This window comes from Staurois parvus, unplaced genomic scaffold (genome assembly GCF_062004578.1).
Source record: "Staurois parvus isolate SC_StPar_1 unplaced genomic scaffold, SC_StPar_1.0 ptg000782l, whole genome shotgun sequence".
Taxonomy (NCBI): domain Eukaryota; kingdom Metazoa; phylum Chordata; class Amphibia; order Anura; family Ranidae; genus Staurois; species Staurois parvus.
The window spans coordinates 480,200-498,527 of NW_028318578.1; the positions used below are offsets into that span (position 1 = coordinate 480,200).

The following is an 18,328-nucleotide window of genomic DNA, read 5'->3' on the forward strand; positions in this document are numbered from 1 at the left end:
GTGGAGCTTATGTCCCAAAGTAGCTGTGGTCAGTAGCTTGCTAAGCATCTATGTTTTCAGCAGCTGCTTTTCTGAGTGGCCTTTGTGTCAGTAAGACGCAAGTTGCGAAGCAGTAGGCAGTGTGAAAAAAGAGGTCCCACCGAGATTTGAACTCGGATTGCTGGATTCAAAGTCCAGAGTGCTAACCATTACACCATGGAACCACCGGCTCTACCTTACTTGGCTAGGCCCCATTGTTTGAAGGTCTTTTTTCTCCCAGATGTCCTTCTTTCCTTCTGATGTTTCCGTATGTCTACATGGGCGTTGGTTAACTTCTGTCCCATTTCACCCCACAGGACCAACTAGTCTAGCAAATTTTCCCTTGGCCATCTAGCAGCACTTTGACATCTATAATTGATGAACCAAGGGGCAGGAACTTAGACGCTGCCATCCCAAGGTTTCTGGGGCCAAAAGTGGGATGGCACCAATCACCACCGTGCAGGAGTAGACACCAAGCTTGTTGAGAAATTTGGAGATGACTAGTTGTGGGAGAAATGACTAAGCCAACGTCGGTTTCACCATAAGAATGATTTGTAGAATGCCAAGGTTGTGCAAATGTGAGCTCAAAGCTCCCTCTTGAAAGAGCATTCAAGGACTTGAGTTGAGCGTGGTGAGTTAGGCGTGCTGCTAAGTGGGTAGAAAAAGCCATCTCCCCGTCGGGGAATCGAACCCCGGTCTCCCGCGTGACAGGCGGGGATACTCACCACTATACTAACGAGGACCACATGAAAGTCTTTTTTTTTCACCACCACCATCTTTTTCGTGCAGCAAGACATACGGTTGTGGATTTTCTTTTTTCGAGAACTGGCTTTATTATTAGTTTGCTTAGCAATCGCTAGGTCCTGGGCTCTCCTTTTCCCACACATCCTGCTTTTCCCAGTGGCCTTTGTGTCAGTAAGACACAAGTTGCCAAGCAGTAGACAGTGTGAAAAGGAAGGTCCCACCGAGATTTGAACTCGGATCGCTGGATTCAGAGTCCAGAGTGCTAACAATTACACCATTTAACCTTTGGATCTGTACTGCTTGGCCAGGCCCAATTGTTTAGACTTTTTTTTTTCCCCCACACATGTCCTCCTTGTGATCTTTGCATATGTCTACATGGGCATTGGTTAACTTCTGTCCCATTTCACCCCACAGGACCGACCAGTCTAGCAAATTTTCCCTTGGCCATCTAGCAGCACTTTGACATCTATACTTGATGAAGCAAAGGGCATGAACTTAGATGCTGCCATCCCAAGGTTTCTGGGGTCAAAAGTGGGATGGCACCAATCAGCAGCGTGCAGAAGTAAACACCAAGCTTGTTGAGAAATGTGGAGCTGACTAGATGTGGGAGAAATGACTAAGCCAGCGTCCGGGTGGCCATAAGATTGATTTGTACAATCCCCAGGTTGTGCAAATGTGAGCTCAAAGCTCCCTCTTGAAAGAGCATTCAAGGACTTGAGTTGAGCGTGGTGAGTTAGGCGTGCTGCTAAGTGGGTAGAAAAAGCCATCTCCCCGTCGGGGAATCGAACCCCAGTCTCCCTCGTGACAGGCGGGGATACTCACCACTATACTAACGAGGACCACATGAAAGGGTTTTTTTTGCACCACCGCCATCACCATCTTTTTTTGTGCAGGAGAACATACGGTTGTGGATTTTCATTTGTCCAAGAACTCGCTGTATTATTAGTTTGCTTAGCCATCGCTAGGTCCTGGGCTCTCCTTTTCCCACACATCCTCTCCCAGTAACCCACATTTTTCTTTGATTCCTTTTGAGGAGACACTCCTTTTCCCTTACTATCCCCTCCCAGAAACCCTCCTTTCTCCTTGCATCCTCTTCCAGAGAATGGCTTGTCCTCTCACTTGCTTTCTTAGTAGACTCTTGTCTTCCCTTCTTTTCTCTCCCAAAGACACCTTTTTCTTCTCACCTCTTGCCCCGGAGTCCTTCCTTCCCCCTTTTGAATATTCACCAGGAATGCAGGTGTGCCCTTACCCGCCCCTGGGAGCAAAAGAGATAGCTACCAATGTTGCCTTCTTTTAGGGAGCTCTTCTCTTCATCAGCCTGCCCAGCTAGCTGACGTGAAGCTTTACGTCTCTGCTGTAAACCCAAGCAAAACTCCAAGTTGTCCGGATTTCAACTTGGACAAAGAGAAGCCAATGGATTAGGAATGCGTGACCTTAAAGAGCCCTTCTTTCAATAGTCCTTTCTCATGTCCTTCTTTCCCGGAGCTTTTCTCCAAATGAGAGAGCCACGCAATATTAGCTGAAAGTTTGAGTCTATGGATAGCGATCTGTGGAGCTTATGTCCCAAAGTAGCTGTGGTCAGTAGCTTGCTAAGCATCTATGTTTTCAGCAGCTGCTTTTCTGAGTGGCCTTTGTGTCAGTAAGACGCAAGTTGCGAAGCAGTAGGCAGTGTGAAAAAAGAGGTCCCACCGAGATTTGAACTCGGATTGCTGGATTCAAAGTCCAGAGTGCTAACCATTACACCATGGAACCACCAGCTCTACCTCACTTGGCTAGGCCCCATTGTTTAAAGGTCTTTTTTCCCCCAGATGTCCTTCTTTCCTTCTGATGTTTCCGTATGTCTACATGGGCGTTGGTTAACTTCTGTCCCATTTCACCCCACAGGACCAACTAGTCTAGCAAATTTTCCCTTGGCCATCTAGCAGCACTTTGACATCTATAATTGATGAACCAAGGGGCAGGAACTTAGACGCTGCCATCCCAAGGTTTCTGGGGTCAAAAGTGGGATGGCGCCAATCAACACCGTGCAGGAGTAGACACCAAGCTTGTTGAGAAATTTGGAGATGACTAGTTGTGGGAGAAATGACTAAGACAACGTCGGTTTCACCATAAGAATGATTTGTAGAATGCCCAGGTTGTGCAAATGTGAGCTCAAAGCTCCCTCTTGAAAGAGCATTCAAGGACTTGAAGTTGAGCGTGGTGAGTTAAGCGTGCTGCTAAGTGGGTAGAAAAAGCCATCTGCCCGTCGGGGAATCGAATCCCGGTCTCCCGCGTGACAGGCGGGGATACTCACCACTATACTAACGAGGACCACATGAAAGTCTTTCTTTTTCACCACCACCATCTTTTTCGTGCAGCAAGACATACGGTTGTGGATTTTCATTTTTCCAAGAACTGGCTTTATTATTAGTTTGCTTAGCAATCGCTAGGTCCTGGGCTCTCCTTTTCCCACACATCCTGCTTTTCCCAGTGGCCTATGTGTCAGTAAGACACAAGTTGCCAAGCAGTAGACAGTGTGAAAACGAAGGTCCCACCGAGATTTGAACTCGGATCGCTGGATTCAGAGTCCAGAGTGCTAACCATTACACCATGGAACCTTTGGACCTGTACTGCTTGGCCAGGCCCAATTGTTTAGATTTTTTTTTTCCCCCCTCACACGTCCTCCTTGTGATCTTTGCGTATGTCTACATGGGCATTGGTTAACTTCTGTCCCATTTCACCCCACAGGACCGACCAGTCTAGCAAATTTTCCCTTGGCCATCTAGCAGCACTTTGACATCTATACTTGATGAAGCAAAGGGCATGAACTTAGATGCTGCCATCCCAAGGTTTCTGGGGGTCAAAAGTGGGATGGCACCAATCAGCAGCGTGCAGAAGTAAACACCAAGCTTGTTGAGAAATGTGGAGCTGACTAGATGTGGGAGAAATGACTAAGCCAGCGTCCGGGTGGCCATAAGATTGATTTGTACAATCCCCAGGTTGTGCAAATGTGAGCTCAAAGCTCCCTCTTGAAAGAGCATTCAAGGACTTGAGTTGAGCGTGGTGAGTTAGGCGTGCTGCTAAGTGGGTAGAAAAAGCCATCTCCCCGTCGGGGAATCGAACCCCGGTCTCCCGCGTGACAGGCGGGGATACTCACCACTATACTAACGAGGACCACATGAAAGCGCTTTTTTTTCACCACCGCCATCACCATCTTTTTTTGTGCAGGAGAACATACGGTTGTGGATTTTCATTTGTCCAAGAACTCGCTGTATTATTAGTTTGCTTAGCCATCGCTAGGTCCTGGGCTCTCCTTTTCCCACACATCCTCTCCCAGTAACCCACATTTTTCTTTGATTCCTTTTGAGGAGACACTCCTTTTCCCTTACTATCCCCTCCCAGAAACCCTCCTTTCTCCTTGCATCCTCTTCCAGAGAATGGCTTGTCCTCTCACTTGCTTTCTTAGTAGACTCTTGTCTTCCCTTCTTTTCTCTCCCAAAGACACCTTTTTCTTCTCACCTCTTGCCCCGGAGTCCTTCCTTCCCCCTTTTGAATATTCACCAGGAATGCAGGTGTGCCCTTACCCGCCCCTGGGAGCAAAAGAGATAGCTACCAATGTTGCCTTCTTTTAGGGAGCTCTTCTCTTCATCAGCCTGCCCAGCTAGCTGACGTGAAGCTTTACGTCTCTGCTGTAAACCCAAGCAAAACTCCAAGTTGTCCGGATTTCAACTTGGACAAAGAGAAGCCAATGGATTAGGAATGCGTGACCTTAAAGAGCCCTTCTTTCAATAGTCCTTTCTCATGTCCTTCTTTCCCGGAGCTTTTCTCCAAATGAGAGAGCCACGCAATATTAGCTGAAAGTTTGAGTCTATGGATAGCGATCTGTGGAGCTTATGTCCCAAAGTAGCTGTGGTCAGTAGCTTGCTAAGCATCTATGTTTTCAGCAGCTGCTTTTCTGAGTGGCCTTTGTGTCAGTAAGACGCAAGTTGCGAAGCAGTAGGCAGTGTGAAAAAAGAGGTCCCACCGAGATTTAAAATCGGATTGCTGGATTCAAAGTCCAGAGTGCTAACCATTACACCATGGAACCTCCGGCTCTACCTCACTTGCCTAGGCCCCATTGTTTAAAGGTCTTTTTTCCCCAGATGTCCTTCTTTCCTTCTGATGTTTCCGTATGTCTACATGGGCGTTGGTTAACTTCTGTCCCATTTCACCCCACAGGACCAACTAGTCTAGCAAATTTTCCCTTGGCCATCTAGCAGCACTTTGACATCTATAATTGATGAACCAAGGGGCAGGAACTTAGACGCTGCCATCCCAAGGTTTCTGGGGCCAAAAGTGGGATGGCGCCAATCACCACCGTGCAGGAGTAGACACCAAGCTTGTTGAGAAATTTGGAGATGACTAGTTGTGGGAGAAATGACTAAGCCAACGTCGGTTTCACCATAAGAATGATTTGTAGAATGCCCAGGTTGTGCAAATGTGAGCTCAAAGCTCCCTCTTGAAAGAGCATTCAAGGACTTGAAGTTGAGCGTGGTGAGTTAAGCGTGCTGCTAAGTGGGTAGAAAAAGCCATCTGCCCGTCGGGGAATCGAATCCCGGTCTCCCGCGTGACAGGCGGGGATACTCACCACTATACTAACGAGGACCACATGAAAGTCTTTCTTTTTCACCACCACCATCTTTTTCGTGCAGCAAGACATACGGTTGTGGATTTTCTTTTTTCCAAGAACTGGCTTTATTATTAGTTTGCTTAGCAATCGCTAGGTCCTGGGCTCTCCTTTTCCCACACATCCTGCTTTTCCCAGTGGCCTATGTGTCAGTAAGACACAAGTTGCCAAGCAGTAGACAGTGTGAAAAGGAAGGTCCCACCGAGATTTGAACTCGGATCGCTGGATTCAGAGTCCAGAGTGCTAACCATTACACCATGGAACCTTTGGACCTGTACTGCTTGGCCAGGCCCAATTGTTTAGATTTTTTTTTTCCCCCCTCACATGTCCTCCTTGTGATCTTTGCGTATGTCTACATGGGCATTGGTTAACTTCTGTCCCATTTCACCCCACAGGACCGACCAGTCTAGCAAATTTTCCCTTGGCCATCTAGCAGCACTTTGACATCTATACTTGATGAAGCAAAGGGCATGAACTTAGATGCTGCCATCCCAAGGTTTCTGGGGGTCAAAAGTGGGATGGCACCAATCAGCAGCGTGCAGAAGTAAACACCAAGCTTGTTGAGAAATGTGGAGCTGACTAGATGTGGGAGAAATGACTAAGCCAGCGTCCGGGTGGCCATAAGATTGATTTGTACAATCCCCAGGTTGTGCAAATGTGAGCTCAAAGCTCCCTCTTGAAAGAGCATTCAAGGACTTGAGTTGAGCGTGGTGAGTTAGGCGTGCTGCTAAGTGGGTAGAAAAAGCCATCTCCCCGTCGGGGAATCGAACCCCGGTCTCCCGCGTGACAGGCGGGGATACTCACCACTATACTAACGAGGACCACATGAAAGCGCTTTTTTTTCACCACCGCCATCACCATCTTTTTTTGTGCAGGAGAACATACGGTTGTGGATTTTCATTTGTCCAAGAACTCGCTGTATTATTAATTTGCTTAGCCATCGCTAGGTCCTGGGCTCTCCTTTTCCCACACATCCTCTCCCAGTAACCCACATTTTTCTTTGATTCCTTTTGAGGAGACACTCCTTTTCCCTTACTATCCCCTCCCAGAAACCCTCCTTTCTCCTTGCATCCTCTTCCAGAGAATGGCTTGTCCTCTCACTTGCTTTCTTAGTAGACTCTTGTCTTCCCTTCTTTTCTCTCCCAAAGACACCTTTTTCTTCTCACCTCTTGCCCCGGAGTCCTTCCTTCCCCCTTTTGAATATTCACCAGGAATGCAGGTGTGCCCTTACCCGCCCCTGGGAGCAAAAGAGATAGCTACCAATGTTGCCTTCTTTTAGGGAGCTCTTCTCTTCATCAGCCTGCCCAGCTAGCTGACGTGAAGCTTTACGTCTCTGCTGTAAACCCAAGCAAAACTCCAAGTTGTCCGGATTTCAACTTGGACAAAGAGAAGCCAATGGATTAGGAATGCGTGACCTTAAAGAGCCCTTCTTTCAATAGTCCTTTCTCATGTCCTTCTTTCCCGGAGCTTTTCTCCAAATGAGAGAGCCACGCAATATTAGCTGAAAGTTTGAGTCTATGGATAGCGATCTGTGGAGCTTATGTCCCAAAGTAGCTGTGGTCAGTAGCTTGCTAAGCATCTATGTTTTCAGCAGCTGCTTTTCTGAGTGGCCTTTGTGTCAGTAAGACGCAAGTTGCGAAGCAGTAGGCAGTGTGAAAAAAGAGGTCCCACTGAGATTTAAACTCGGATTGCTGGATTCAAAGTCCAGAGTGCTAACCATTACACCATGGAACCTCCGGCTCTACCTCACTTGCCTAGGCCCCATTGTTTAAAGGTCTTTTTTCCCCAGATGTCCTTCTTTCCTTCTGATGTTTCCGTATGTCTACATGGGCGTTGGTTAACTTCTGTCCCATTTCACCCCACAGGACCAACTAGTCTAGCAAATTTTCCCTTGGCCATCTAGCAGCACTTTGACATCTATAATTGATGAACCAAGGGGCAGGAACTTAGACGCTGCCATCCCAAGGTTTCTGGGGCCAAAAGTGGGATGGCGCCAATCACCACCGTGCAGGAGTAGACACCAAGCTTGTTGAGAAATTTGGAGATGACTAGTTGTGGGAGAAATGACTAAGCCAACGTCGGTTTCACCATAAGAATGATTTGTAGAATGCCCAGGTTGTGCAAATGTGAGCTCAAAGCTCCCTCTTGAAAGAGCATTCAAGGACTTGAGTTGAGCGTGGTGAGTTAAGCGTGCTGCTAAGTGGGTAGAAAAAGCCATCTCCCCGTCGGGGAATCGAACCCCGGTCTCCCGCGTGACAGGCGGTGAAACTCACCACTATACTAACGAGGACCACATGAAAGTCTTTTTTTTTCACCACCACCATCTTTTTCGTGCAGCAAGACATACGGTTGTGGATTTTCTTTTTTCAAGAACTGGCTTTATTATTAGTTTGCTTAGCAATCGCTAGGTCCTGGGCTCTCCTTTTCCCACACATCCTGCTTTTCCCAGTGGCCTTTGTGTCAGTAAGACACAAGTTGCCAAGCAGTAGACAGTGTGAAAAGGAAGGTCCCACCAAGATTTGAACTCGGATCGCTGGATTCAGAGTCCAGAGTGCTAACCATTACACCATGGAACCTTTGGATCTGTACTGCTTGGCCAGGCCCAATTGTTTAGACTTTTTTTTTCCCCCTCACATGTCCTCCTTGTGATCTTTGCGTATGTCTACATGGGCATTGGTTAACTTCTGTCCCATTTCACCCCACAGGACCGACCAGTCTAGCAAATTTTCCCTTTGCCATCTAGCAGCACTTTGACATCTATACTTGATGAAGCAAAGGGCATGAACTTAGATGCTGCCATCCCAAGGTTTCTGGGGTCAAAAGTGGGATGGCACCAATCAGCAGCGTGCAGAAGTAAACACCAAGCTTGTTGAGAAATGTGGAGCTGACTAGATGTGGGAGAAATGACTAAGCCAGCGTCCGGGTGGCCATAAGATTGATTTGTACAATCCCCAGGTTGTGCAAATGTGAGCTCAAAGCTCCCTCTTGAAAGAGCATTCAAGGACTTGAGTTGAGCGTGGTGAGTTAGGTGTGCTGTTAAGTGGGTAGAAAAAGCCATCTCCCCGTCGGGGAATCGAACCCCGGTCTCCCGCGTGACAGGCGGGGATACTCACCACTATACTAACGAGGACCACATGAAAGCGCTTTTTTTTTCACCACCGCCATCACCATCTTTTTTTGTGCAGGAGAACATACGGTTGTGGATTTTCATTTGTCCAAGAACTCGCTGTATTATTAGTTTGCTTAGCCATCGCTAGGTCCTGGGCTCTCCTTTTCCCACACATCCTCTCCCAGTAACCCACATTTTTCTTTGATTCCTTTTGAGGAGACACTCCTTTTCCCTTACTATCCCCTCCCAGGAACCCTCCTTTCTCCTTGCATCCTCTTCCAGAGAATGGCTTGTCCTCTCACTTGCTTTCTTAGTAGACTCTTGTCTTCCCTTCTTTTCTCTCCCAAAGACACCTTTTTCTTCTCACTTCTTGCCCCGGAGTCCTTCCTTCCCCCTTTTGAATATTCACCAGGAATTCAGGTGTGCCCTTACCCGCCCCTGGGAGCAAAAGAGATAGCTACCAATGTTGCCTTCTGTAAGGGAGCTCTTCTCTTCATCAGCCTGCCCAGCTAGCTGACGTGAAGCTTTACGTCTCTGCTGTAAACCCAAGCAAAACTCCAAGTTGTCCGGATTTCAACTTGGACAAAGAGAAGCCAATGGATTAGGAATGCGTGACCTTAAAGAGCCCTTCTTTCAATAGTCCTTTCTCATGTCCTTCTTTCCCGGAGCTTTTCTCCAAATGAGAGAGCCACGCAATATTAGCTGAAAGTTTGAGTCTATGGATAGCGATCTGTGGAGCTTATGTCCCAAAGTAGCTGTGGTCAGTAGCTTGCTAAGCATCTATGTTTTCAGCAGCTGCTTTTCTGAGTGGCCTTTGTGTCAGTAAGACGCAAGTTGCGAAGCAGTAGGCAGTGTGAAAAAAGAGGTCCCACCGAGATTTGAACTCGGATTGCTGGATTCAAAGTCCAGAGTGCTAACCATTACACCATGGAACCACCGGCTCTACCTCACATGGCTAGGCCCCATTGTTTAAAGGTCTTTTTTCCCCCAGATGTCCTTTTTTCCTTCTGATGTTTCCGTATGTCTACATGGGCGTTGGTTAACTTCTGTCCCATTTCACCCCACAGGACCAACTAGTCTAGCAAATTTTCCCTTGGCCATCTAGCAGCACTTTGACATCTATAATTGATGAACCAAGGGGCAGGAACGTAGACGCTGCCATCCCAAGGTTTCTGGGGCCAAAAGTGGGATGGCGCCAATCACCACCGTGCAGGAGTAGACACCAAGCTTGTTGAGAAATTTGGAGATGACTAGTTGTGGGAGAAATGACTAAGCCAGCGTCGGTTTCACCATAAGAATGATTTGTAGAATGGCCAGGTTGTGCAAATGTGAGCTCAAAGCTCCCTCTTGAAAGAGCATTCAAGGACTTGAAGTTGAGCGTGGTGAGTTAAGCGTGCTGCTAAGTGGGTAGAAAAAGTCATCTCCCCGTCGGGGAATCGAACCCCGGTCTCCCGCGTGACAGGCGGGGATACTCACCACTATACTAACGAGGACCACATGAAAGTCTTTCTTTTTCACCACCACCATCTTTTTCGTGCAGCAAGACATACGGTTGTGGATTTTCTTTTTTCCAAGAACTGGCTTTATTATTAGTTTGCTTAGCAATCGCTAGGTCCTGGGCTCTCCTTTTCCCACACATCCTGCTTTTCCCAGTGGCCTTTGTGTCAGTAAGACACAAGTTGCCAAGCAGTAGACAGTGTGAAAAGGAAGGTCCCACCGAGATTTGAACTCGGATCGCTGGATTCAGAGTCCAGAGTGCTAACCATTACACCATGGAACCTTTGGATCTGTACTGCTTGGCCAGGCCCAATTGTTTAGACTTTTTTTTCCCCCCTCACATGTCCTCCTTGTGATCTTTGCGTATGTCTACATGGGCATTGGTTAACTTCTGTCCCATTTCACCCCACAGGACCGACCAGTCTAGCAAATTTTCCCTTGGCCATCTAGCAGCACTTTGACATCTATACTTGATGAAGCAAAGGGCATGAACTTAGATGCTGCCATCCCAAGGTTTCTGGGGTCAAAAGTGGGATGGCACCAATCAGCAGCGTGCAGAAGTAAACAACAAGCTTGTTGAGAAATGTGGAGCTGACTAGATGTGGGAGAAATGACTAAGCCAGCGTCCGGGTGGCCATAAGATTGATTTGTACAATCCCCAGGTTGTGCAAATGTGAGCTCAAAGCTCCCTCTTGAAAGAGCATTCAAGGACTTGAGTTGAGCGTGGTGAGTTAGGCGTGCTGCTAAGTGGGTAGAAAAGCCATCTCCCCGTCGGGGAATCGAACCCCGGTCTCCCGCGTGACAGGCGGGGATACTCACCACTATACTAACGAGGACCACATGAAAGGGTTATTTTTGCACCACCGCCATCACCATCTTTTTTTGTGCAGGAGAACATACGGTTGTGGATTTTCATTTGTCCAAGAACTCGCTGTATTATTAGTTTGCTTAGCCATCGCTAGGTCCTGGGCTCTCCTTTTCCCACACATCCTCTCCCAGTAACCCACATTTTTCTTTGATTCCTTTTGAGGAGACACTCCTTTTCCCTTACTATCCCCTCCCAGAAACCCTCCTTTCTCCTTGCATCCTCTTCCAGAGAATGGCTTGTCCTCTCACTTGCTTTCTTAGTAGACTCTTGTCTTCCCTTCTTTTCTCTCCCAAAGACACCTTTTTCTTCTCACCTCTTGCCCCGGAGTCCTTCCTTCCCCCTTTTGAATATTCACCAGGAATGCAGGTGTGCCCTTACCCGCCCCTGGGAGCAAAAGAGATAGCTACCAATGTTGCCTTCTTTTAGGGAGCTCTTCTCTTCATCAGCCTGCCCAGCTAGCTGACGTGAAGCTTTACGTCTCTGCTGTAAACCCAAGCAAAACTCCAAGTTGTCCAGATTTCAACTTGGACAAAGAGAAGCCAATGGATTAGGAATGCGTGACCTTAAAGAGCCCTTCTTTCAATAGTCCTTTCTCATGTCCTTCTTTCCCGGAGCTTTTCTCCAAATGAGAGAGCCACGCAATATTAGCTGAAAGTTTGAGTCTATGGATAGCGATCTGTGGAGCTTATGTCCCAAAGTAGCTGTGGTCAGTAGCTTGCTAAGCATCTATGTTTTCAGCAGCTGCTTTTCTGAGTGGCCTTTGTGTCAGTAAGACGCAAGTTGCGAAGCAGTAGGCAGTGTGAAAAAAGAGGTCCCACTGAGATTTGAACTCGGATTGCTGGATTCAAAGTCCAGAGTGCTAACCATTACACCATGGAACCACCGGCTCTACCTCACTTGGCTAGGCCCCATTGTTTAAAGATCTTTTTTTCCCCAGATGTCCTTTTTTCCTTCTGATGTTTCCGTATGTCTACATGGGCGTTGGTTAACTTCTGTCCCATTTCACCCCACAGGACCAACTAGTCTAGCAAATTTTCCCTTGGCCATCTAGCAGCACTTTGACATCTATAATTGAAGAACCAAGGGGCAGGAACGTAGACGCTGCCATCCCAAGGTTTCTGGGGCCAAAAGTGGGATGGCGCCAATCACCACCGTGCAGGAGTAGACACCAAGCTTGTTGAGAAATTTGGAGATGACTAGTTGTGGGAGAAATGACTAAGCCAGCGTCGGTTTCACCATAAGAATGATTTGTAGAATGCCCAGGTTGTGCAAATGTGAGCTCAAAGCTCCCTCTTGAAAGAGCATTCAAGGACTTGAAGTTGAGCGTGGTGAGTTAAGCGTGCTGCTAAGTGGGTAGAAAAAGCCATCTGCCCGTCGGGGAATCGAATCCCGGTCTCCCGCGTGACAGGCGGGGATACTCACCACTATACTAACGAGGACCACATGAAAGCCTTTCTTTTTCACCACCACCATCTTTTTCGTGCAGCAAGACATACGGTTGTGGATTTTCTTTTTTCCAAGAACTGGCTTTATTATTAGTTTGCTTAGCAATCGCTAGGTCCTGGGCTCTCCTTTTCCCACACATCCTGCTTTTCCCAGTGGCCTATGTGTCAGTAAGACACAAGTTGCCAAGCAGTAGACAGTGTGAAAAGGAAGGTCCCACCGAGATTTGAACTCGGATCGCTGGATTCAGAGTCCAGAGTGCTAACCATTACACCATGGAACCTTTGGACCTGTACTGCTTGGCCAGGCCCAATTGTTTAGATTTTTTTTTTCCCCCCTCACATGTCCTCCTTGTGATCTTTGCGTATGTCTACATGGGCATTGGTTAACTTCTGTCCCATTTCACCCCACAGGACCGACCAGTCTAGCAAATTTTCCCTTGGCCATCTAGCAGCACTTTGACATCTATACTTGATGAAGCAAAGGGCATGAACTTAGATGCTGCCATCCCAAGGTTTCTGGGGGTCAAAAGTGGGATGGCACCAATCAGCAGCGTGCAGAAGTAAACACCAAGCTTGTTGAGAAATGTGGAGCTGACTAGATGTGGGAGAAATGACTAAGCCAGCGTCCGGGTGGCCATAAGATTGATTTGTACAATCCCCAGGTTGTGCAAATGTGAGCTCAAAGCTCCCTCTTGAAAGAGCATTCAAGGACTTGAGTTGAGCGTGGTGAGTTAGGCGTGCTGCTAAGTGGGTAGAAAAAGCCATCTCCCCGTCGGGGAATCGAACCCCGGTCTCCCGCGTGACAGGCGGGGATACTCACCACTATACTAACGAGGACCACATGAAAGCGCTTTTTTTTCACCACCGCCATCACCATCTATTTTTGTGCAGGAGAACATACGGTTGTGGATTTTCATTTGTCCAAGAACTCGCTGTATTATTAGTTTGCTTAGCCATCGCTAGGTCCTGGGCTCTCCTTTTCCCACACATCCTCTCCCAGTAACCCACATTTTTCTTTGATTCCTTTTGAGGAGACACTCCTTTTCCCTTACTATCCCCTCCCAGAAACCCTCCTTTCTCCTTGCATCCTCTTCCAGAGAATGGCTTGTCCTCTCACTTGCTTTCTTAGTAGACTCTTGTCTTCCCTTCTTTTCTCTCCCAAAGACACCTTTTTCTTCTCACCTCTTGCCCCGGAGTCCTTCCTTCCCCCTTTTGAATATTCACCAGGAATGCAGGTGTGCCCTTACCCGCCCCTGGGAGCAAAAGAGATAGCTACCAATGTTGCCTTCTTTTAGGGAGCTCTTCTCTTCATCAGCCTGCCCAGCTAGCTGACGTGAAGCTTTACGTCTCTGCTGTAAACCCAAGCAAAACTCCAAGTTGTCCGGATTTCAACTTGGACAAAGAGAAGCCAATGGATTAGGAATGCGTGACCTTAAAGAGCCCTTCTTTCAATAGTCCTTTCTCATGTCCTTCTTTCCCGGAGCTTTTCTCCAAATGAGAGAGCCACGCAATATTAGCTGAAAGTTTGAGTCTATGGATAGCGATCTGTGGAGCTTATGTCCCAAAGTAGCTGTGGTCAGTAGCTTGCTAAGCATCTATGTTTTCAGCAGCTGCTTTTCTGAGTGGCCTTTGTGTCAGTAAGACGCAAGTTGCGAAGCAGTAGGCAGTGTGAAAAAAGAGGTCCCACCGAGATTTAAACTCGGATTGCTGGATTCAAAGTCCAGAGTGCTAACCATTACACCATGGAACCTCCGGCTCTACCTCACTTGCCTAGGCCCCATTGTTTAAAGGTCTTTTTTCCCCAGATGTCCTTCTTTCCTTCTGATGTTTCCGTATGTCTACATGGGCGTTGGTTAACTTCTGTCCCATTTCACCCCACAGGACCAACTAGTCTAGCAAATTTTCCCTTGGCCATCTAGCAGCACTTTGACATCTATAATTGATGAACCAAGGGGCAGGAACTTAGACGCTGCCATCCCAAGGTTTCTGGGGCCAAAAGTGGGATGGCGCCAATCACCACCGTGCAGGAGTAGACACCAAGCTTGTTGAGAAATTTGGAGATGACTAGTTGTGGGAGAAATGACTAAGCCAACGTCGGTTTCACCATAAGAATGATTTGTAGAATGCCCAGGTTGTGCAAATGTGAGCTCAAAGCTCCCTCTTGAAAGAGCATTCAAGGACTTGAGTTGAGCGTGGTGAGTTAAGCGTGCTGCTAAGTGGGTAGAAAAAGCCATCTCCCCGTCGGGGAATCGAACCCCGGTCTCCCGCGTGACAGGCGGTGAAACTCACCACTATACTAACGAGGACCACATGAAAGTCTTTTTTTTTCACCACCACCATCTTTTTCGTGCAGCAAGACATACGGTTGTGGATTTTCTTTTTTCAAGAACTGGCTTTATTATTAGTTTGCTTAGCAATCGCTAGGTCATGGGCTCTCCTTTTCCCACACATCCTGCTTTTCCCAGTGGCCTTTGTGTCAGTAAGACACAAGTTGCCAAGCAGTAGACAGTGTGAAAAGGAAAGTCCCACCAAGATTTGAACTCGGATCGCTGGATTCAGAGTCCAGAGTGCTAACCATTACACCATGGAACCTTTGGATCTGTACTGCTTGGCCAGGCCCAATTGTTTAGACTTTTTTTTTCCCCCTCACATGTCCTCCTTGTGATCTTTGCGTATGTCTACATGGGCATTGGTTAACTTCTGTCCCATTTCACCCCACAGGACCGACCAGTCTAGCAAATTTTCCCTTTGCCATCTAGCAGCACTTTGACATCTATACTTGATGAAGCAAAGGGCATGAACTTAGATGCTGCCATCCCAAGGTTTCTGGGGTCAAAAGTGGGATGGCACCAATCAGCAGCGTGCAGAAGTAAACACCAAGCTTGTTGAGAAATGTGGAGCTGACTAGATGTGGGAGAAATGACTAAGCCAGCGTCCGGGTGGCCATAAGATTGATTTGTACAATCCCCAGGTTGTGCAAATGTGAGCTCAAAGCTCCCTCTTGAAAGAGCATTCAAGGACTTGAGTTGAGCGTGGTGAGTTAGGTGTGCTGTTAAGTGGGTAGAAAAAGCCATCTCCCCGTCGGGGAATCGAACCCCGGTCTCCCGCGTGACAGGCGGGGATACTCACCACTATACTAACGAGGACCACATGAAAGCGCTTTTTTTTTCACCACCGCCATCACCATCTTTTTTTGTGCAGGAGAACATACGGTTGTGGATTTTCATTTGTCCAAGAACTCGCTGTATTATTAGTTTGCTTAGCCATCGCTAGGTCCTGGGCTCTCCTTTTCCCACACATCCTCTCCCAGTAACCCACATTTTTCTTTGATTCCTTTTGAGGAGACACTCCTTTTCCCTTACTATCCCCTCCCAGGAACCCTCCTTTCTCCTTGCATCCTCTTCCAGAGAATGGCTTGTCCTCTCACTTGCTTTCTTAGTAGACTCTTGTCTTCCCTTCTTTTCTCTCCCAAAGACACCTTTTTCTTCTCACTTCTTGCCCCGGAGTCCTTCCTTCCCCCTTTTGAATATTCACCAGGAATTCAGGTGTGCCCTTACCCGCCCCTGGGAGCAAAAGAGATAGCTACCAATGTTGCCTTCTGTAAGGGAGCTCTTCTCTTCATCAGCCTGCCCAGCTAGCTGACGTGAAGCTTTACGTCTCTGCTGTAAACCCAAGCAAAACTCCAAGTTGTCCGGATTTCAACTTGGACAAAGAGAAGCCAATGGATTAGGAATGCGTGACCTTAAAGAGCCCTTCTTTCAATAGTCCTTTCTCATGTCCTTCTTTCCCGGAGCTTTTCTCCAAATGAGAGAGCCACGCAATATTAGCTGAAAGTTTGAGTCTATGGATAGCGATCTGTGGAGCTTATGTCCCAAAGTAGCTGTGGTCAGTAGCTTGCTAAGCATCTATGTTTTCAGCAGCTGCTTTTCTGAGTGGCCTTTGTGTCAGTAAGACGCAAGTTGCGAAGCAGTAGGCAGTGTGAAAAAAGAGGTCCCACCGAGATTTGAACTCGGATTGCTGGATTCAAAGTCCAGAGTGCTAACCATTACACCATGGAACCACCGGCTCTACCTCACTTGGCTAGGCCCCATTGTTTAAAGGTCTTTTTTCCCCCAGATGTCCTTTTTTCCTTCTGATGTTTCCGTATGTCTACATGGGCGTTGGTTAACTTCTGTCCCATTTCACCCCACAGGACCAACTAGTCTAGCAAATTTTCCCTTGGCCATCTAGCAGCACTTTGACATCTATAATTGATGAACCAAGGGGCAGGAACGTAGACGCTGCCATCCCAAGGTTTCTGGGGCCAAAAGTGGGATGGCGCCAATCACCACCGTGCAGGAGTAGACACCAAGCTTGTTGAGAAATTTGGAGATGACTAGTTGTGGGAGAAATGACTAAGCCAGCGTCGGTTTCACCATAAGAATGATTTGTAGAATGGCCAGGTTGTGCAAATGTGAGCTCAAAGCTCCCTCTTGAAAGAGCATTCAAGGACTTGAAGTTGAGCGTGGTGAGTTAAGCGTGCTGCTAAGTGGGTAGAAAAAGTCATCTCCCCGTCGGGGAATCGAACCCCGGTCTCCCGCGTGACAGGCGGGGATACTCACCACTATACTAACGAGGACCACATGAAAGTCTTTCTTTTTCACCACCACCATCTTTTTCGTGCAGCAAGACATACGGTTGTGGATTTTCTTTTTTCCAAGAACTGGCTTTATTATTAGTTTGCTTAGCAATCGCTAGGTCCTGGGCTCTCCTTTTCCCACACATCCTGCTTTTCCCAGTGGCCTTTGTGTCAGTAAGACACAAGTTGCCAAGCAGTAGACAGTGTGAAAAGGAAGGTCCCACCGAGATTTGAACTCGGATCGCTGGATTCAGAGTCCAGAGTGCTAACCATTACACCATGGAACCTTTGGATCTGTACTGCTTGGCCAGGCCCAATTGTTTAGACTTTTTTTTTCCCCCCTCACATGTCCTCCTTGTGATCTTTGCGTATGTCTACATGGGCATTGGTTAACTTCTGTCCCATTTCACCCCACAGGACCGACCAGTCTAGCAAATTTTCCCTTGGCCATCTAGCAGCACTTTGACATCTATACTTGATGAAGCAAAGGGCATGAACTTAGATGCTGCCATCCCAAGGTTTCTGGGGTCAAAAGTGGGATGGCACCAATCAGCAGCGTGCAGAAGTAAACAACAAGCTTGTTGAGAAATGTGGAGCTGACTAGATGTGGGAGAAATGACTAAGCCAGCGTCCGGGTGGCCATAAGATTGATTTGTACAATCCCCAGGTTGTGCAAATGTGAGCTCAAAGCTCCCTCTTGAAAGAGCATTCAAGGACTTGAGTTGAGCGTGGTGAGTTAGGCGTGCTGCTAAGTGGGTAGAAAAGCCATCTCCCCGTCGGGGAATCGAACCCCGGTCTCCCGCGTGACAGGCGGGGATACTCACCACTATACTAACGAGGACCACATGAAAGGGTTATTTTTGCACCACCGCCATCACCATCTTTTTTTGTGCAGGAGAACATACGGTTGTGGATTTTCATTTGTCCAAGAACTCGCTGTATTATTAGTTTGCTTAGCCATCGCTAGGTCCTGGGCTCTCCTTTTCCCACACATCCTCTCCCAGTAACCCACATTTTTCTTTGATTCCTTTTGAGGAGACACTCCTTTTCCCTTACTATCCCCTCCCAGAAACCCTCCTTTCTCCTTGCATCCTCTTCCAGAGAATGGCTTGTCCTCTCACTTGCTTTCTTAGTAGACTCTTGTCTTCCCTTCTTTTCTCTCCCAAAGACACCTTTTTCTTCTCACCTCTTGCCCCGGAGTCCTTCCTTCCCCCTTTTGAATATTCACCAGGAATGCAGGTGTGCCCTTACCCGCCCCTGGGAGCAAAAGAGATAGCTACCAATGTTGCCTTCTTTTAGGGAGCTCTTCTCTTCATCAGCCTGCCCAGCTAGCTGACGTGAAGCTTTACGTCTCTGCTGTAAACCCAAGCAAAACTCCAAGTTG

General features: G+C 47.6%; 22 non-coding genes across 22 annotated transcripts; all 22 read right to left on the bottom strand.

Moving 5' to 3' along the window:
• Positions 1-131: 131 nt before the first annotated feature.
• Positions 132-203, bottom strand: TRNAQ-UUG (transfer RNA glutamine (anticodon UUG)). Its single transcript has one exon. It is a non-coding gene; the product is annotated as a tRNA-Gln (tRNA).
• Positions 204-688: 485 nt separating this feature from the next.
• Positions 689-760, bottom strand: TRNAD-GUC (transfer RNA aspartic acid (anticodon GUC)). Its single transcript has one exon. It is a non-coding gene; the product is annotated as a tRNA-Asp (tRNA).
• A 1,682-nt stretch (positions 761-2,442) lies between these two features.
• TRNAQ-UUG (transfer RNA glutamine (anticodon UUG)) lies at positions 2,443-2,514 on the bottom strand. Its single transcript has one exon. It is a non-coding gene; the product is annotated as a tRNA-Gln (tRNA).
• Positions 2,515-3,287: 773 nt separating this feature from the next.
• On the bottom strand, positions 3,288-3,359 carry TRNAQ-CUG (transfer RNA glutamine (anticodon CUG)). The gene has a single exon. It is a non-coding gene; the product is annotated as a tRNA-Gln (tRNA).
• A 484-nt stretch (positions 3,360-3,843) lies between these two features.
• TRNAD-GUC (transfer RNA aspartic acid (anticodon GUC)) lies at positions 3,844-3,915 on the bottom strand. Its single transcript has one exon. It is a non-coding gene; the product is annotated as a tRNA-Asp (tRNA).
• A 1,685-nt stretch (positions 3,916-5,600) lies between these two features.
• On the bottom strand, positions 5,601-5,672 carry TRNAQ-CUG (transfer RNA glutamine (anticodon CUG)). The gene has a single exon. It is a non-coding gene; the product is annotated as a tRNA-Gln (tRNA).
• A 484-nt stretch (positions 5,673-6,156) lies between these two features.
• On the bottom strand, positions 6,157-6,228 carry TRNAD-GUC (transfer RNA aspartic acid (anticodon GUC)). Its single transcript has one exon. It is a non-coding gene; the product is annotated as a tRNA-Asp (tRNA).
• A 1,683-nt stretch (positions 6,229-7,911) lies between these two features.
• TRNAQ-CUG (transfer RNA glutamine (anticodon CUG)) lies at positions 7,912-7,983 on the bottom strand. Its single transcript has one exon. It is a non-coding gene; the product is annotated as a tRNA-Gln (tRNA).
• A 482-nt stretch (positions 7,984-8,465) lies between these two features.
• On the bottom strand, positions 8,466-8,537 carry TRNAD-GUC (transfer RNA aspartic acid (anticodon GUC)). Its single transcript has one exon. It is a non-coding gene; the product is annotated as a tRNA-Asp (tRNA).
• Positions 8,538-9,379: 842 nt separating this feature from the next.
• TRNAQ-UUG (transfer RNA glutamine (anticodon UUG)) lies at positions 9,380-9,451 on the bottom strand. The gene has a single exon. It is a non-coding gene; the product is annotated as a tRNA-Gln (tRNA).
• A 486-nt stretch (positions 9,452-9,937) lies between these two features.
• Positions 9,938-10,009, bottom strand: TRNAD-GUC (transfer RNA aspartic acid (anticodon GUC)). The gene has a single exon. It is a non-coding gene; the product is annotated as a tRNA-Asp (tRNA).
• A 215-nt stretch (positions 10,010-10,224) lies between these two features.
• On the bottom strand, positions 10,225-10,296 carry TRNAQ-CUG (transfer RNA glutamine (anticodon CUG)). Its single transcript has one exon. It is a non-coding gene; the product is annotated as a tRNA-Gln (tRNA).
• A 481-nt stretch (positions 10,297-10,777) lies between these two features.
• TRNAD-GUC (transfer RNA aspartic acid (anticodon GUC)) lies at positions 10,778-10,849 on the bottom strand. The gene has a single exon. It is a non-coding gene; the product is annotated as a tRNA-Asp (tRNA).
• Positions 10,850-11,690: 841 nt separating this feature from the next.
• Positions 11,691-11,762, bottom strand: TRNAQ-UUG (transfer RNA glutamine (anticodon UUG)). The gene has a single exon. It is a non-coding gene; the product is annotated as a tRNA-Gln (tRNA).
• Positions 11,763-12,535: 773 nt separating this feature from the next.
• On the bottom strand, positions 12,536-12,607 carry TRNAQ-CUG (transfer RNA glutamine (anticodon CUG)). Its single transcript has one exon. It is a non-coding gene; the product is annotated as a tRNA-Gln (tRNA).
• Positions 12,608-13,091: 484 nt separating this feature from the next.
• On the bottom strand, positions 13,092-13,163 carry TRNAD-GUC (transfer RNA aspartic acid (anticodon GUC)). The gene has a single exon. It is a non-coding gene; the product is annotated as a tRNA-Asp (tRNA).
• Positions 13,164-14,004: 841 nt separating this feature from the next.
• TRNAQ-UUG (transfer RNA glutamine (anticodon UUG)) lies at positions 14,005-14,076 on the bottom strand. The gene has a single exon. It is a non-coding gene; the product is annotated as a tRNA-Gln (tRNA).
• Positions 14,077-15,400: 1,324 nt separating this feature from the next.
• Positions 15,401-15,472, bottom strand: TRNAD-GUC (transfer RNA aspartic acid (anticodon GUC)). The gene has a single exon. It is a non-coding gene; the product is annotated as a tRNA-Asp (tRNA).
• An 842-nt stretch (positions 15,473-16,314) lies between these two features.
• Positions 16,315-16,386, bottom strand: TRNAQ-UUG (transfer RNA glutamine (anticodon UUG)). The gene has a single exon. It is a non-coding gene; the product is annotated as a tRNA-Gln (tRNA).
• Positions 16,387-16,872: 486 nt separating this feature from the next.
• TRNAD-GUC (transfer RNA aspartic acid (anticodon GUC)) lies at positions 16,873-16,944 on the bottom strand. The gene has a single exon. It is a non-coding gene; the product is annotated as a tRNA-Asp (tRNA).
• Positions 16,945-17,159: 215 nt separating this feature from the next.
• TRNAQ-CUG (transfer RNA glutamine (anticodon CUG)) lies at positions 17,160-17,231 on the bottom strand. Its single transcript has one exon. It is a non-coding gene; the product is annotated as a tRNA-Gln (tRNA).
• Positions 17,232-17,713: 482 nt separating this feature from the next.
• TRNAD-GUC (transfer RNA aspartic acid (anticodon GUC)) lies at positions 17,714-17,785 on the bottom strand. The gene has a single exon. It is a non-coding gene; the product is annotated as a tRNA-Asp (tRNA).
• Between the last annotated feature and the right edge of the window lie 543 nt (positions 17,786-18,328).